Genomic DNA, 17,254 nt, shown 5'->3' with positions numbered 1-17,254 from the left:
ATATTTTCTCGACTAATATTCTCTGCACAAATTGGAAAGAAACAGGTGAAAAAGTGCAAGGATAAATCTCTTCCATTTGTGTTCAGATATTTTAGGAAAGCGTTCGGCGGCTTGTTGCCTGTGGGATGAGTCACTTGATTATGATGCAAATAAATGCGTTTAGTGGGATATTACCTGGTCAATGATAACTATGTATTTTATTTCAGAATCCATTCTTTGCAATGTTATTTGGAAAATCTTCCTTTTAATGAGACACAATTTGAATATATCAACAAAACTGTAGAATGCTCAATCTTCAAATACTTCTTACTTCCAAGTCATCTTTATAACTGCAGTACACGTGTATTAATTATCTTAGCACTTGCATATTACAGCCGTATATATTAAATACAATTGCCTGTAATTATTGCTCACCAAGATTTCAGTTTCTGTATTTTGCGGTTGCATTCATTTTCAGTTCCAGATATAATGGATATTCTAACCAGGTGCAGGAATCCAAGCGGGATTCCACCCCCCCTAACATAGGGGCACAGAAGTGAATTGCACCCTTCCAATGCTGACTGATCCCAGGACACGTAGGCTTCCTGAGATTTTCTGGTCTTTTGTGTCACTGGTACATCGGGCGGTGTTTTTGTCTGCTAGTCTAAAGTTAGCTCTACCATTTAATCTCTCATTGATCAAACATCTCTCACTTTCATAGAAACATAGAAACATAGAAGATAGGAGCAGGAGTAGGCCATTCGGCCCGTCGAGCCTGCTCTGCCATTTGATGAGATCATGGCTGATGATCCAAACTCAGTGCCCCGTACCTGCCTTCTCCCCGTATCCCTTGATACCTTTAGCTCTAAGCAATATATCTAAATCCTTCTTGAATATATTTAAAGACTTGGCCTCAACCGCCATCTGTGGTAGAGAATTCCACAGGTTCACAACTCTCTGGGTGAAGAAATTCTTCCTCATCTCTGTCCTAAATGGCTTACCCCTTATCCTTAAACTATGACCACTGGTTCTGGACTCTCCGACCATCGGGAACATTCTACCTGCATCTAGTTTGTCCAGAGCTGTCAGAATTTTATAATTTCGATGAGATCCCCTCTCATTCTTCTAAACTCCAGCGAGCATAAGCCCAATCGACCCAATCTCTCCTCATACGTCATTCCTGCCATCCCAGCGATCAGCCTTGTGAATCTTCGCTGAACTCCTTCCATGGCAAGAACATCCTTCCTCAGATAAGGCGACCAAAACTACACACAGTACTCAAGGTGTGATCTCACCAAGGCCCTGTACAACTGCAGCAGGACATCCTTGCTCCTGTACTCAAACCCGTTCGCTATGAAGGCCAACATACCATTTGCCTTCTTCACCGCCTGCTGCACCTGCATGCTTACCTTCAGCGACTGGTGCACAAGGACACCAAGGTCTCGTTGCGCTTCCCCTTCTCCCAATCTATTGCCATTCAGATAAGAGTCTGCCTTTCTGTTTTTGTCACCAAAGTGGATAACCTCGCATTTATCCACGTTATATTGCATCTGCCACGCTTCTGCCCAATCACCCAACCTGCCCAACTCATCCTGGAGTTTCTCGGTATCCTCCTCGCAGCACACATGCCCACCCAGCTTTGTGTCGTCTGCAAACTTGGAGATATTATGTCTAGTTCCCTTATCTAGATTATTAATGTATATTGTGAATAGCTGGGTTCCAAGGACCGATCCTTGTGGCACCCTACTAGTCACTGCCTGCCACTCGGAAAAAGACCCATTAATTCCTACTCTCTGTTTTCAGTCCGCCAACCAGTTCTCTAACCAAGTCAATACCTTGCACCCAATCCCAAGTGCCTTAACTTTACACGCTAATCTGTTATGCGGGACCTTATCGAAAGCCTTTTGAAAGTCCAAATACACCACATCTATTGGTTCTCCCTTATCTATTTTCCCAGTTACATCCTCAAAAAATTCCAGTAGATTAGTCAAGCACGATTTACCTTTTGTAAATCCATGTTGACTTTGTCCGATCCTCTCACTGTTTTACAAGTGCTCAGCTATTACATCCTTTATAATGGACTCTAGCATTTTCCCCACTACCAATATCAGCCTCACTGGTCTGTAGTTCCCCGCTTTCTCTCAACTGCCCTTTTTGAACAGTGGGGTAACATTAGCTACCCTCCAATCCATGGGTACAGTTCCAGATTCCAGCGAATTTTGGAAGATGATCAGCATTGCATCTACTACTTCTAGGGCCACCTCCTTAAGTACCCTAGGATGTAGATTATCAGGCCCTGGGGATTTATCGGCCTTCAATCCCGTCAATTTCCCTAACACCATTTCCCTACAAATACTGATTTCTTTCAGTTCCTCCCTCTCATCAGACCCTATGTTCTCCAACATCTCTGGAAGGTGATTTGTGTCCTCCTTTGTGAAGACAGAACCAAAATATGCATTTCATTGGTCTGCCATTTCTTTGTTCCCCATTATAATTTCCCCTGCTTCTGACTACAAGGAACCTACACTTGATTTCACTAATCTTTTTATCTTCACATATCTATAAAAGCTCTTACAGTCAGTTTTTATGTTCCCTGCAAGCTTACTTTAATATTCTATTTTCCCCTTCTTAATTAATCCCTTTGTCCTTCTTTGTTGAATCCTAAACTGCTCCCAATCCTCAGGGTTACAGCTTTCTCTGGCCAATTTATATGCCCTCTCCTTGGATCTTATGCTATCCCTAATTTCCCTTGTTAGCCACGGTTGAGTCACCCTTTTTGTTTTATTATTATCCCAAACTGGGATGAACAACTTCTGTAGTTCATCCATGCTGGCTTTGAATGTTTGCCATTGCCTATCCACCGTCAACCCTTTGAGTGAAATTCCCCAATCAATCCTACCCAATTTGCGCCTCATACCATCGTAGTTTCCTTTATTTGAATTAAGGACCCTAGTCGCTGAGTCAACTGCTTCACTCTCCATCCTAATGAAGAATTCTATGATATTATGATCTCTCTGACCCAAGGGGCCTCGTACAATATGATTGCTAATTATTCCTCTCTCATTACATAATACCCAGTCTAAGATGGCCTGATCTCTGGTTGGTTCCTCGACATATTGTTCCAGAATACCATCCCATAAACATACTAGGGATACCTCCTCCACAGTATTTTTACTAATTTGGTTTGCCCAATCTATATGTAAATTAAAGTCACCCATGATGACTGCTGTGCCGTTACTGCATGCTTCTCTAATTTCCCTTTTAATGCCATCCCCAACCTCCGTATTACTGTTTGGAGGTATATATACCACTCCCACTAACGTTTTCTGCCCCTTGATATTTCTCAGTTCTACCCATACAGATGCTGCATCATCAGAGTTAATATCCTTCCTTTCAATTGTGTTAATCCCCTCTTTTGCCAGCAATGCTACCCCACCTCCCTTTCTTTTTTGCCTATCCTTCCTAAATATTGAATACCCATGGATGTTGAGTTCCCAGCCTTGGCCACCCTGGAGCCATGTTTCTGTAATCCCAATTAAATCATAATCATTTACCTCTATTTGTGCAGCTAATTCATCCATCTGGTTCCGAATGCTCCTTGCATTAAGACACAAAGCCTTCAGGCCTTTTTTTTAATGCTCTCTGACCTGTATGAATTATTATTTACTGTGACCATGTTTGAATTAAACCGTTGAATTCTTTGCCTTCTAATTTTGTTTTTCTCCTTCCTGTCTTTTGATTTTTTCCTTCTTTTCCTTTCCTCTGTCTCCCTGCTCAGGTTCCCAACCCCCTGCCACTTTAGTTTAAACCCTCCCCAACAGCACTAGCAAACACTCCCCCTAGGAAATCGGTCCCGGCCCTGCCCAGGTGCAAAGCGTCCCGTTTGTACAAGTCCCACCTCTCCCAGAACCGGTTCCAATGTCCAAGGAACTTGAATCACTCCCCCTTGCACCATTCCTCTATCCACGTATTCGTTTGAAATATCCTCCTATTTCTACTCTGACTAGCACGTGGCACTGGTAGCAATCCTGAGATTACTACCTTTGAGGTCCTATTTTTTAATTTACCTCCTAACTCCCTATATTCTGCTTTTAGGACCTCATCCCGTTTTTTACCTATATCGTTGGTGCCTATGTGCACCACCACAACTGGCTGTTCGCCCTCCCCCTCCAAAATGTTCTGCAGCCGCTGCGAGACGAACTTGACCCTTGCACCAGGGAGGCAACACTCCATCCTGGAGTCTCGATTGCGGCCGCAAAAACGCCAATCTATTCCCCTTTTAATTGAGTCCTATATCACTATAGCTCTTCTACTCTTTTTCCTCCCAGCCTGTGCAGCAGAGCCACCCATGGTGCCAGGATAACATAGAAGATAGAAACATAGACGATAGGGGCAGGAGTAGGCCATTCGGCCCTTCGAGCCTGCTCCGCCATTCAATGAGATCATGGCTGACCATCCAAATTCAGTACCCTGTACCTGCCTTCTCCCCATATCCCTTGATCCCTTTAGCCTTAAGAAATATATCCAACTCTTTCTTGAATATATTTAATGAACTGGCCTCCACCGCCCTCTGTGGCAGAGAATTCCACAGGTTCACCACTCTCAGGGTGAAGAAATTCCTCCTCAATTTAGTCCTAAATGGCTTACCCCATATCCTTAGACTATGACCCCTGGTTCTGGACTCCCCGGCCATCAGAATCATCCTTCCTGCATCTAGTCTGTCTAGGCCAGACTGAATTTTATAGTTCTCGATGAGATCCCCTCTCAATCTTCTAAATTCCATTGAGTATAAGCCCAATCGACACAATCTCTCCTCATATATCATTCCTGCCATCCCAGGTATCAGCCTGGTGAATCTTCGCTGCACTTCTTCCATGGCAATAACGTCCTACCTCAGGTAATTTGACCAAAACTGCACACAATACTCAAGTTGGCTGCTGTTGCCTTCCCCTGATGAGTCATCCCTGCCAACAGTATTCAAAGTGGAATATCTTTCTGAGAGGGGGATGGTCACAGGGGATTCCTGCACTACCTGCCTGCGCCTCTTACTCTGCCTGCTGGTCACCAATTCCCTTCCTGCCTGTACACACTTTACCTGCGGTGTGACCAACTTGCTAAATGTGCTTTTCACAACATCCTCAGCATCGCGAATGCTCCAAAGTGAATCCATCCATGGCTCCAGTGCCGCAATGCGGTCTGTCAGTAGCTGCAGCTGGACACACTTCTCGCACACATGGTCGTCAGCGACGCAGGAAGCATCCCTGATTTCCCACATAGTGCAGGAGGAGCATACTACGGAGCTGGGCTGTCCTGCCATGACTTACCCTTAAAATTAAATGAATCCCACCAATTTCATTTCCATTGAATGATATACTCAAAGGCCCTTGCTTAATAGTAGTCCCCGCTACACAACAGAGAGCTTAGAAACAACAACATTTAAGTTTAGAAAAATTTATAAAGAAAATACTCACCAACCAATCTCTTACCTGCTTCTTGGTGATGTCACACTTCGATTACTTTTTGCTTCCCTCTCCCAGAACAGTGATTGGTGGGCTCCTTAAATACCGCCGCCGCCTCTGGTTCTCCCTCGCAGGTCCACCGCCTCGCCGCTCTCTCGGGGCTCTGGGCCTCGCTGCTCGCCGCCTCGGGGCTGATCCTTAAATACTGCCACTGCCTCTGTTTCTCCCTGGCAGGTCTGGCGCCTCTCCGCTCTCTCGGGACTCTGTTGTACTTATCCCCATTGCAATTCTTAATTCCACAATATTTTCCCGAATACTCGTACAATAAACCCTGTATTCCGCTCCACGGGCAATTGAATTAGATAATCGGGTGAGTACGTGCTGGGTACTCACGCTTAGGCCCAATGAATGTTTCGGTTTCGTGCATGCACTGCGCATGTGCGGCAAACCGAAACTAACGTTCCCTTAAAGGAAGGGCTTCACAGGTCGAACACGTGTGCTGGAGAGGCAGCAGGTACAGCTGGAACTTACATCTTTTGTGCAGGTTTCTCCGGGAGGTTAAGTCTCCAGGAGCTACACTTGTAAAAAGCAATCACAAGGCCTGCGTTTAAAAAGGTAAGTGGTTAAATAAGTTAAATTTTAAAAAAAATTCCAGAGATATATTATTTTTAATTACTTTAAAGAAAGGTAAGTTTATTTTTAGCCCCGTTAGAAACTGTATTTAATATTCTCAAAAAATTAAATTATTGTTTAAAATAGTTATTTTATGTAACTTATAGTTATTTTAAAAATGTGATTTCTGTTTTGAATTTATTTGAAGTTTTAGTGATGTTTTGGGGCTGAATTGTATTCATAGATTTGACAGCTCTTCATGTCAAATCTATAAACACAGATTCGCTGCTAACATCGGCTCTCCTTGGCCCATGTGGTCCCATGTGACGCTTCGAACTAACTACGCCCCTGGGATATGCAAGCACTGCGTGCCGGCAGTTGGAGGAGGCCCAGGATCGAAATCCCACGCGGGCCCACAGCACAATGGCCGGCGCGCTGGGTAAGTGCAGGTCGGAGTCTTGCTCCCACGGGAATCCTCCGACACGAATTTCTGGGCCTACATCATTGAATGTCGGTAATGAGTTGCAGATTTCTCCCCGAATTCCGTCAAACTGCTGCTCTTGCTCCCAGCCTGGTGTACAATTTCCTTGTTTATTTTCCTTCTTCACAGTGAACTTAGTGACGGTCCTGATCTTGTCTCGGGGAAAGTGCGGTCTCTCCAAATGTGTCACTCGGTAGCTGGTGGCCATGGCAACGGCTGATCTACTGGTCGTTATCCTCGACCTGATATTGAGGCAGATTCCGATTGTATAAAGGGAACAGTTACTTTTCGTGGAGTCCATCCCCATGTGTAATATCCACGCCGTCCTGCTTTATTCAGCCACAGACTGTTCTGTCTGGTTCACCGCAACTTTCACTCTTGATCGATTTGTGGCCATTTGTCGCCAGAAGCTGAAAGCTAAACATTGCACCGAGAAAACGGCAGCTGCGGTTCTGGGAACAGTGACTGTGCTGAGCAGTTCAAAGAATATTTCCTGGTATTTTATGTTCACAGATCGGTATCAGCTTCAGAACCTTCCCTGGTTTTGTGATGTAACATTAGATGTTACGTTTTCCCGGGTATGGGGAACAATCGCGCTCCTTCATTATATTCTCACCCCGGGGGGTCCCATTTGTTGTGATTCTGCTGCTCAATATTCTCACCGTCAGACACATTTTTGTGTCCAGCAGATCCCGCAGGAGACTCCGGCGTCCCAGCAGTGGGGAGAGTCCCAGAGACCCAGAGATGGAGAGCCGCAGGAAATCCATCATTTTACTGCTTCTTATCTCCGGCAATTTCATCCTGTTATGGGCAGTGTTTGTGGTGTTTTATATATTGAAGCGGATATGGTACTGATGGCCTTTGTCTATAATACTGCCGCATGTTGGAAGGGAAATAGGATTGATGCTGCAGCTGCTGAGTTGCTGCAAAAACACTGGGATTTACGCCGTCACCCAGACTAAGTTCAGGGAGCAGTTGAAAGATGTGGGAAAATATCCCTTTTCTCCGATTGTAAAATTCATTAAAGGATGATGTGAAGCGGAGACCTTGCAGAATGAGAGCTCCTTGGGCCTGATATTGTGGCGAGCCGCTCTCCCCGGGCTGGGCCACCCGCCGCGGGGACATTCACATAACAAAGATGGTGGCTCTGGTGACTGCACAAAGATGACGACCCCGGCACCCCACAAAAAGATGATGGCCCCGGCATCCCACACATGATGGCGGCGCTGGCGCTCCCCTCCAAGATGGCTGCCCCGGCACTATGCACAAAGATACCACCCGAGGTCCAAAACAATTATGGCGGCACCGTTGCCCCGCACAAAATTTTTGGAAACAACGTCACGCACAGAAATTGCGGCTCCGTTGCCCCACACAAACATGTCGGCTCCATTGCCTCACATAAAGATAGCTATTCCGCTGCAGCTAACATAAATGGCGGGTCCGGCATCGCGCACAAAATGGCGGATCCGGCATCCCGCACAAAGATGACGGCTCTGGTGCCCCTAACAAAGATGGGGGCTCTGGCGCCCCGAACAAAATTGGCGGGTCTGGCTCCCCTAAAAATGATTGTGGAACTGGTGCACCTACAAAATATGGCGGCACTTGCGTCCCGCACAAAGATGGCGGCTCTGGGGCCCCAAAACTATGAGAGCGGCTCTGGTTACAACATTATAACTCATTATTAATCATTATGATCATTAAGAAATCAAATACCAAATAAATACATACTTTGGTTCTGTCTTCGCAAAGGAGGATGCAAAACCCCCCCCCAGAGATGTCGAGGAACATAAGGTCTAAAGCGAGGGAGGAATTGAATGAAATCAGTATTTGTAGGGAAATGGTGTTAGGGAAATTGACGGCATTGAAGGCCGATATAGAAACATAGAAGAGTGGAGCAGGTGTAGTCGAATCAGCCCCTCGAGCCTGCTCCGACATTTAATGAGATCATGGCTGATCATCCAAATTCAGTACACTGTCTCTGCTTTCTCCACATATCCCTTGATCCCTTTACCCTAAAGAAATATATGTTACTCCTTCTTGAATATATTTAATGAATTGGCCTCAACTGCCTTTTGTGGTAGAGAATTCCACAGATTCACCACTCTCTGGGTGAAGGAATTCCTCCTCATCTGTGTCCGAAAAGGCTTACCCCTTATCTTTAGACTGTGAACCCTGGTTCTGGACACCCAACCATCTGGAACACCTTTCCTACCTCTAGTCTGTCTAGTCCTGCTAGAATGTTACAAGTTTCAATGAGATCCCCTCTCATTCTTCTAAACTCCAGCGAGTATAAGCCCAATCGACCCAATCTCTCCTCATACGTCATTCCTGCCATCATAGCGAGAGGATTTGAGTACAGTAGCAAGGACAACTTGCTGCAGTTGTACAGGGCCTTGGTGAGACCGCACCTTGAGTGTTGTGTGCAGTCTTGTTCGCGATATCTGAGGAAGGATGTTTTTGTCATGGAGATACTGCAGCGAGGATTCACCAGACTGACACCTGGGGTGTGGGGGTATATCAGTGTGATACAGTGTTGGGTTTGCTGCAGTGAGTGGTGTGGGATATATAAGAGTTCTTCTGGTGTGTGGCATGTATCTGAGTGTTACAGTGAGTTTTCTGGGGTATATCATAGTGTTACGCTGGTGGGGGGAATATCCTAGTGTTACAGCGAGGAATATCAGAGTGTTACAATATGTGGTTTGGGCTATATCAGAGTATTAGAGTGTGGTGTGTGTGGTATATTAGACTGTTACTGTGAGGGGAGTGGTGTATATCAAATTCTTACAGTGAGGGGTGTGTGGTATATCAAGGATTGTTACTGTGAGTGTTATGGGATATATCAGCGGTACACTGTAAAGCTGCCTCTACACTGTACCATCAAGCAAATCCAGGGCACATTCTGCTCTGGTGACACGCAAAGTAAAGCTGCCTCTGCACTGTCTCACCAGATAATGCCGCGATAGGTACAGCATGAGTTAAATAGAAAATACATCTCCCTCTACACTGTCCCATCAAACAATCCCAGTGCAGGTACAGCATGGGTTAGGTACAGAGTCAATGTCAATCTACACTGTCCCATCAAACCTCCCAAAACAGGTACATCACTGGCTTGATAAAAAAGATTAAACCTCACTTTACACTGCACCATCAAACACCCCAAGCGCAGGTACAGAACGGGTTAGATACAGAGTAATGCTCCCTCTACTCTGTCACATCAAACAATCCTGCTCTGGTAAAACACAGAGTAAAGTTCCACTGCTCTGTCCCAAAAACACTCCCACGATAGGTACAGCAAGATTTAGATAGAGAATAAATCTCCCTCTACACTGTCCCATCAAACACTCTCAGGGCAGGCAAAGCACGGGTTAGATAAAGATTGAAGCTCCCTGTACATTGCCCCGTCAAAAATGTCATGTCATGTACAGCACATTATGTATACAGAGTGAAGCTACCTCTGCACTGTCCCATCAAGCAACCCTAAAGTAGGTAAGGCACTGGTAAGATACAGATTCAAGGTTCCTCTACATTGTCCCATCAGACATTCACAGGGCAGGTACAGCACGTTTTAGAAACAGTTTAAAGCACCCTCTACACTGTCCCAGCAAACATTCCCAGGGCTGGGACAGCACGGGTTAGTTAAAGTGTAAAGTTCACTCTACACTGTCGCATCAAACACTAGCAGGGCAGGTACAGCATGGGGTAGCTGCAGAGTTATCCACACACTACACTGTCACATCACACACTCCCAGGGTTGGTATAGCACGGGTTAGATACAGAGTAAAGCGCAACCTACACTGTTCCATCAAATACTCCCAGGGCTGGTACAGCACGTGTTAGATACAGACTGTTATAAATCTCATGATCATAAAGACACTACTCATGAAATAACACCAGCTGGTGGCGCCGTCCAAGGAGTATAAATACTCGGGCGTGGGCACAGCTTGCCCAGGGACATTTTGTAAGACAGGAACTAGTGAAGTACAACTACACCTCCATGTTCTGAAACAAGTTGATTAAAGCCTTGTTTTATACTCAAAACAAGTGCGTAGTGAGATTTTTTACGTCAATTTAATCAACTTGATAACGACTCCACTCTCTGAGTGATTTTGGGAACAGCCAGTTACGACCTTAACAGCAGAAGGGAACTCCGACATCATAATTAATCCATCATGGACAAACTACTCAGACCCGCCAGTCTTGACCTGGTCCCGAATTCACGTACAACTGCTAAGTTATGGAAACACTTGTATCGTACTTTCAGCAAATTCCTCAGGGTGTGTGGTGAGAATGTTCCTGATAAATTAGAGATGTTTGCCAATTATGTATCTCCTCATGTGTTTGACTATATTGAAGACTGTGTAGACGATGACTCCGCTATCCTAATATTACAGCGACTATATATTAAGGCCCCAAACGAAACTTTTGCTCGGCATCTGCTGGCTACAACTCGACAACAACCAGGGGAATCACTTGGCAAATTCCTTCAGAAATTTCGCAGGCTCAACAAGGATTGTAATCTTAACGCTGTCACAGCAGGGCAGTACCAGGAGGAGTTAATTTGTGCTTCCTTTATTAATGGGATCACGTTCCCTTGATACGCCAGCGTCTGTTGGAGAATAAAACCCTCGAGTAACAGGTTGCCTATGCCTAGGCATGTTCCCTGGACTTATCAAAGAGGAATGCAGATACCTATCTTGTATCTCGTGCACGGGCTGCTGCTATCACTTTTAATGACTCCTTCGATAGATCTCGGGTGGAAACCCTCACTGATGATGACTCTAATCTAGCAGATGACAACCCTATGCTACAAGCCTTCACTGATGACGACCCCGCCCAAGAGGCATCTTGGCAATCTGGAAGGAAGTGTTTCTTCTGTGGAGGTGCATTCCATTGTATGAAATTTTGTCCTGCTCGTAACACAACCTGCAATCATTGCTGTAAGAAAGGTCACTTTTCTAATGTATGCCAGTCAAGAGCCTCTGTTAGTAAGAAAGGCCAGTTTTCTAATGTGTACCAGTCGAGAGCTCCTGTTAGTTTTGCAGCTACTATCTATAAAACTGTTCCTCCCCCAAGAGCCACTGCTAAGGTTACAGCTTTTATCTATGAAACTGCTCATCCCACAATAACCACTGCTAAGGTTACAGCTATCAAGGGTAAAACTGCCCCTCCTCCCATCACAGGTCTTTTTCCCCAAAGTCTGTCCCATGCAGAGACGATGGTTTCGGTAAATGGACACATTTTGAGCGCACTAATCGACTCATGCAGCTCTGACGGCTTCATTAGTGAGCGGGCTGTCAGTAAGTTAAAACTGCGTATTTATCCCTCAGACAGGGAAATTGCAATGGCTCTGATGACACCGAAGACCAATTCTTCTGGCTTTTGTCTTGTCGACCTTATTCTCAATGGCCGCTCTTATTTCTGCACACGGCTCAGGGTGCTCAAAAACCTATGCAGTGATGTGCTCCTGGGACAGGATTTCCAGAAACAACACAAAAGACTCACTTTCGAGTTTGGAGGTTGAAAATCAGAGCTTACTATTTCCATAGTACCGTTTTGTGCACTTTTGGCAGCTTCGCTCGACGAGCCCTCCTTGTTTGCGAATCTATACAGTAAGATTTGCAAAATTTCTACATTTCCCCGAAGGTTGTTATTAATAACAGGGACCCTGCATGGACAGTTTAAATCAAAAAACGGAACCCAAGATGGCGTCCGTGCCTCGTGGCAGAAAGCCTAAGATTTTAAGACTGGACTCTGCAACGCAGAAAGCTTGTGGATCGAAACCAAAGCTGCAGTGTCTGTGAAAAAGGACTTTTGTATTTTGAAACCAGACGGGACTTTGATTTATGTATTAGACCGAATTGGAGACAAATCTAAATTCAGTTAGGCCTATAGTTAAGGCCATCAAGCAGTTCACATACATAATCGAAAACAGATTAAGAGAGCCATCGAGGTTGAACAGGCCCATCAAGGAGCACTTATGACAAAACAATCAATTCTCGGGCCTGTAGATGCAATTACCGGCCATCTAAAAACAGTCAGTATAGATTGCTACCATTGTTTGAACTAGCCCGCCAAGATTAAGACAAACAACTAACCTGCTTTGGCGTGCAGATAAGGGTTTTTCAAAAAGAGTATAATTAAAAGCCCCGGGTAGCAATCGTGGGCTTTTCTCTTCTCTGCTCGACCCTTCTGCCCCCTCGACATCATGGCTATCGCCCTTACCCCATCCCGTGCTTACCCCCTGGCCTTTGCCCGGGTCTTTGCCACTCCATCTGAAAATCACTGCGGCACTGCATCAGGCGGACATGGACCATTCAGGCCAGACGAGGCGGGACGCGATGATGGGAGGAAGGAAGAGCAACTGTGGAGATGAACTGAGGGTAGGCTTCGAATCATCGAGCATTCAGTCTCAGCCAACCTGTGACTATCTGCATGCAAACTCAAACTATCGGCCGAAGAAGAATAACCATCCCTGCAAGGGAAAGTACACAAACAGAGACTTTAACTTGGGGGTTCTCTAACATGGACAACGCCCTTGCAGCAGCCGGAGACCACGTGATGATGGCAGGCTCCAGAGAGCACCAAGGGCAAACCCCAAAACGTAACGCTCTTTTGAGTTCATCAAACCCTTTTGATTTGTTTTTTTATTAATTGAAAGGATGTGGGCGTCGCTGGCTAGTAGCTTTGCAGGCTTTAAACCAGGAAAGTGTATTTAGTGGGAGAACACAAGGCCCAGCTGGAATACCTACGGTGCCAAGTCAGCGAGGCCAAGGGAAATGAGTTAAGGTTGTGGGAGAAAAATGCTCGCTTGTCAAGGCAGATTAGGGAAAAGGAAGAGAAAGTGCAGGAGGTAAAAGCCGCATACAAGCTAGTGAGTGAACAAGGGTTTGAGGAGGCAGACCACGGCCCCAGTAGAGAGAGGATAGAAAATCTGAGCCTGGCCCTCCGGAAAGCAAAAGGCAAGGCATGCCTCATATGCGTCATAAGGCAGGCCAGGAAGATTTTCTGGGGAACGAGGGGAGGACAGTTCCAACGTCACCCGTAGTGCCTAGGGACAACCCGGTTGAGAGAGAGGAGACATCACGACCACCACACATAGCGCCAAGTTTCAGCGAGGTTTGGCAGCAAGGGGGATGGAACCAAGAGTGGAGCCAGAGGTGGAGGCGGAGGTAGAGCAACCCCCGCCCGTGAAGTCGGAAACGTGACTGATGTCCCCAGCACGGCATCAGAGGTTCAGCCCACCCACCAATGGCGAAGATGAGGGACCCCTCCAAAATCAGTTCGTATTACCCTTTAACACCCAACAGCTTAGGGCTATGGTGAGCCATATCCCGAAGCTCACTCAGAGGGGAAACCCCTCAATCCACTTCATGAAAGTAGATCAGGCAGCCAGCATCAACGACTGCAATGATGCTGAGAAGGCCAAGATGCTGCTATTTTCCCTGAAGAGTAGTCTCCTCCAATCCCTCTCTGACGAGTGTAAGAGGGGACAGGGCGGGTACGAGGAGCTTAGAGATGCGGTTCATGAGGCCATGGGGATGGATGAGGGAAGTCCTTTCTCCTGTGTGGAGAAGACGGTACAGCTCTCAGGGGAGACCCCGCAGGCTTTTGACGACCTGTAGTGGCCGGCAAACTGGAGAGCCTGTCCGGGGACGCGGGACCAGGGATTACTGAATGGGGATCCCTGGTGCATTGGCTATGCTGCCTGGTGGCAAACAGCTTGCCACAGGTCCGGGCCAAAGCAGAAGCCTGGTTCGACCCCAAAAATACCCAGACCACCGAACCTACGGTAATTAGGCATCTCACTCTGGCCTATAAAAACGGTAGGGGAGCCGATGCACACACACCCAAGGGTAAGGTGCATGAAGTAAAACCCGGACCGGGTAGGAAAGATTGGCACCAGGAAGGAAGTAGCACCCCCAACCCAAAGTCCATTGTTACGGGTGTGGAAATAATGGTCACTGGCGGAACGAATGCAAAAAGCGTTGGAAGGATAAGAAGGGTAAGCATCCCACAGCCCGAGCCCGAAAGGCGGGGGCAGGAACCCCTTCCGCCGAGGTCGAGTCACTTTTGGACGCCATGAGGTCCTTACTGACTGGCCAGAGGAGAGTAGCAGCATCCTCCCGTGCTCTCACTCCGTCAGCCCCATCCAACCCACAGCCGGGACATAGGGCCAGCACAGCCTGTTTACCTATGTTCTCTCTGATATGATGAATGGATAAGACCCCTCTCGGAGATGGAGGTAGAAAGGTTGAAGGTGACCTACCTGTTAGACATGGAGGCATCATGCACCGTGATCTACTCAGCTAACCCCACCACCTCGCCTCTCTCTAGCGGGGTCCCATACAGATGTCGGGGTTCATGGGTAGAGAACAGGCTGGCTCGTTATCCAACCCACTCGCCATCTGGTTAGGACCGCTCCGCTCTAAGTGTGCCTGTATCCTGATGGATTGGGAAGTGGAGGGTTGAAGAGGAGTCATGGGGGCCGATTTATCGTAGGCCACGGGATCCTAGTGGATTTGAGGAATCATTGCTTATGGGGGGCAGGTAAAGTAAAGAACGGGAAGATCGTAGTAATCCCAGGAAAGGAAGGGAGCGGGACCCTCTGCTCCATGAAGCTCAAAGAGGATTATAACCTCGAGCTTATGGTCAGTAACACCTCACTGGATTTCCGGGCATTTGTGCAGGCCCACCGTGCCACATTTGCCACTCACAAACACGACTGCGGGAAGGTCATAGGGTTTGAGGTCAGCGTAGATGGGGACCCCATGGCCCGACCACAGAAACAGTATAACTTCCCCAGGGAATCACAGCCGGATATCGAAGCATCCATGTCCTCATTAGCACAGCAGGGAGTTCTGTGGCCGATAGCCACCCATGTAAACTCTCCGTTGTGGCTGGTTAGAAAACCAGACAATTCCTGGAGGGACACAGTGGACTATCGGGTGTTCAATAGTGACATCCCAGCCTGAGCACCCACAAAGGTAGCAGTTGCCGACCTGATAGGGAGTATTCCAGCATCCGCGACCACATTCACGGTGCTGGATATTTCCAACGGGTTTTGGTCCATCCCTTTATGGAGAGAGGATCAGTACAAGTTTACTTTACGTTTAAAGGGCAACAGTACACTTGGAACTGCTTGCCTCAGGGCTTCCATAACTGCCCCAGCATCTTCCATCAGTGCATGGCAGACAGTTTAAAGGACTTCAGTCAGCCCAGACTGTTGGTACAATATGTGGATGACCTGCTCCTGTTCACAAGAGGAGCATGGCCCATTATTGGCCGAGCTGCTGGAGCTGTTAGGACAGAAGGGTTTCAAAGTGAATCCCAAGAAGGCGCAGATCAGCCAGCAGGATGTGAAATTCCTCGGTCTGACCATGCATGCTGGAAAAAGAGCAATAGATAAGGCTAGGAGGGAGGCGGTACAAGAACTACCGGTCCCTAACACAGTAACGGGTGTGAGGTCGTTTCTAGGGCTAACCGGGTACTCATAGAGTTATACAGCACAGAAAGAGGCCCTTCGGCCCATCGTGTCTGTAGAGACATCGTGTCTGTAGAAAGTACTGTAGAGACTTTATTGAGGACTATGCGGCCACCGCAGCCCCTCTGCTCCGACTCCTATGCAAGAGGGTGGAGCTGCTTTGGGATGAGGGTTGCCAGGCTGCATTTGCCAGGCTCAAGAAAGACTTGCTGACCGCACCAGCTGTAGGGGCCACAGATGTGGGGAAATAGTTTTTCCTGGAAGTAGCAGCCAACGGGGACAGCCTGAGTGCTGTACTGCTCCAAGAGCGGCACGGCCGGCAGCGGCCGGTGGTCTACTCCTCTAGGATACACACAGATATGGAAAGGAGCTATTCCAATTGTGAGCGGCATCTTTTGGCCAAACCTAGTGCTGTGAAAAGATCATTGATCTTCATAGGCACCTCTCCCATCATCCTCCTCACCCATTACACACCCACCCAGATGCTTCTGAATGGGAAGATCAAGGCTGGAACAGTGAGCAGTGCCAACATTGCCGCTGGACTTTGCTCCTCTCACAGATGGATCTGAGAGTGACGGGTCTATGCGAGCCAAAGCTCGCAGCCAACCTGATATATCCTGGAACAGCCCGTCCGTGTTCCATCGAAGGGGTTTGGGAAATAAACATAAGTTTATGGGCTGGGATACATCCCACAGGCCGCAAAATCTTTGTAGACGGTTCCAGCATGGTATCTGCAGGCGAGCGTCTTACGGGGTGTGGAATTTATGACCCAGCGGCAAACATTGCCCTGCCAATTAAGCTCCCCAGCTCCATGAGCGCCCAGCAGGCTGAAGTGTCCGCGCTGGTATACGTTGTTACACACCCCGAAATCTACCCCACCGCCTACACGATTTGCTCGGACAGCATGTTTACGTGCAATTCGTGTATGGAGTACCTGGCCATCTGGTCCCACCATGGATACACCTCCGCTGACAGGAGACCCCTCACAGTAAAACCCCTGATTGAAAAGATCCTGGCAGCAGTGGGGGAGGAAGGGGAGGTTTTCAACCACAAGGTGAACGCCCATTCCTCCACAGAACCCCACGGCCAAGGCAACCAGCAGGCTGACTTGCTCGCCAAGGAGGGTGCCCGCGCAGGCACTTTCTGGGACCCATTTATGTCCAGACCCATGGCGGCGGTCAGAGGTAGGGACGGAACACAGGGAGTGTAGGGGTAGCGTTAGATCGCGACCTTAAGACGGTC

This window comes from Somniosus microcephalus, unplaced genomic scaffold (genome assembly GCF_052327205.1).
Source record: "Somniosus microcephalus isolate GS21.2 unplaced genomic scaffold, FLI_Smic_1.0 unresolved_chr2, whole genome shotgun sequence".
NCBI classification, from domain to species: domain Eukaryota; kingdom Metazoa; phylum Chordata; class Chondrichthyes; order Squaliformes; family Somniosidae; genus Somniosus; species Somniosus microcephalus.
This window is presented reverse-complemented; position numbering follows the sequence as displayed.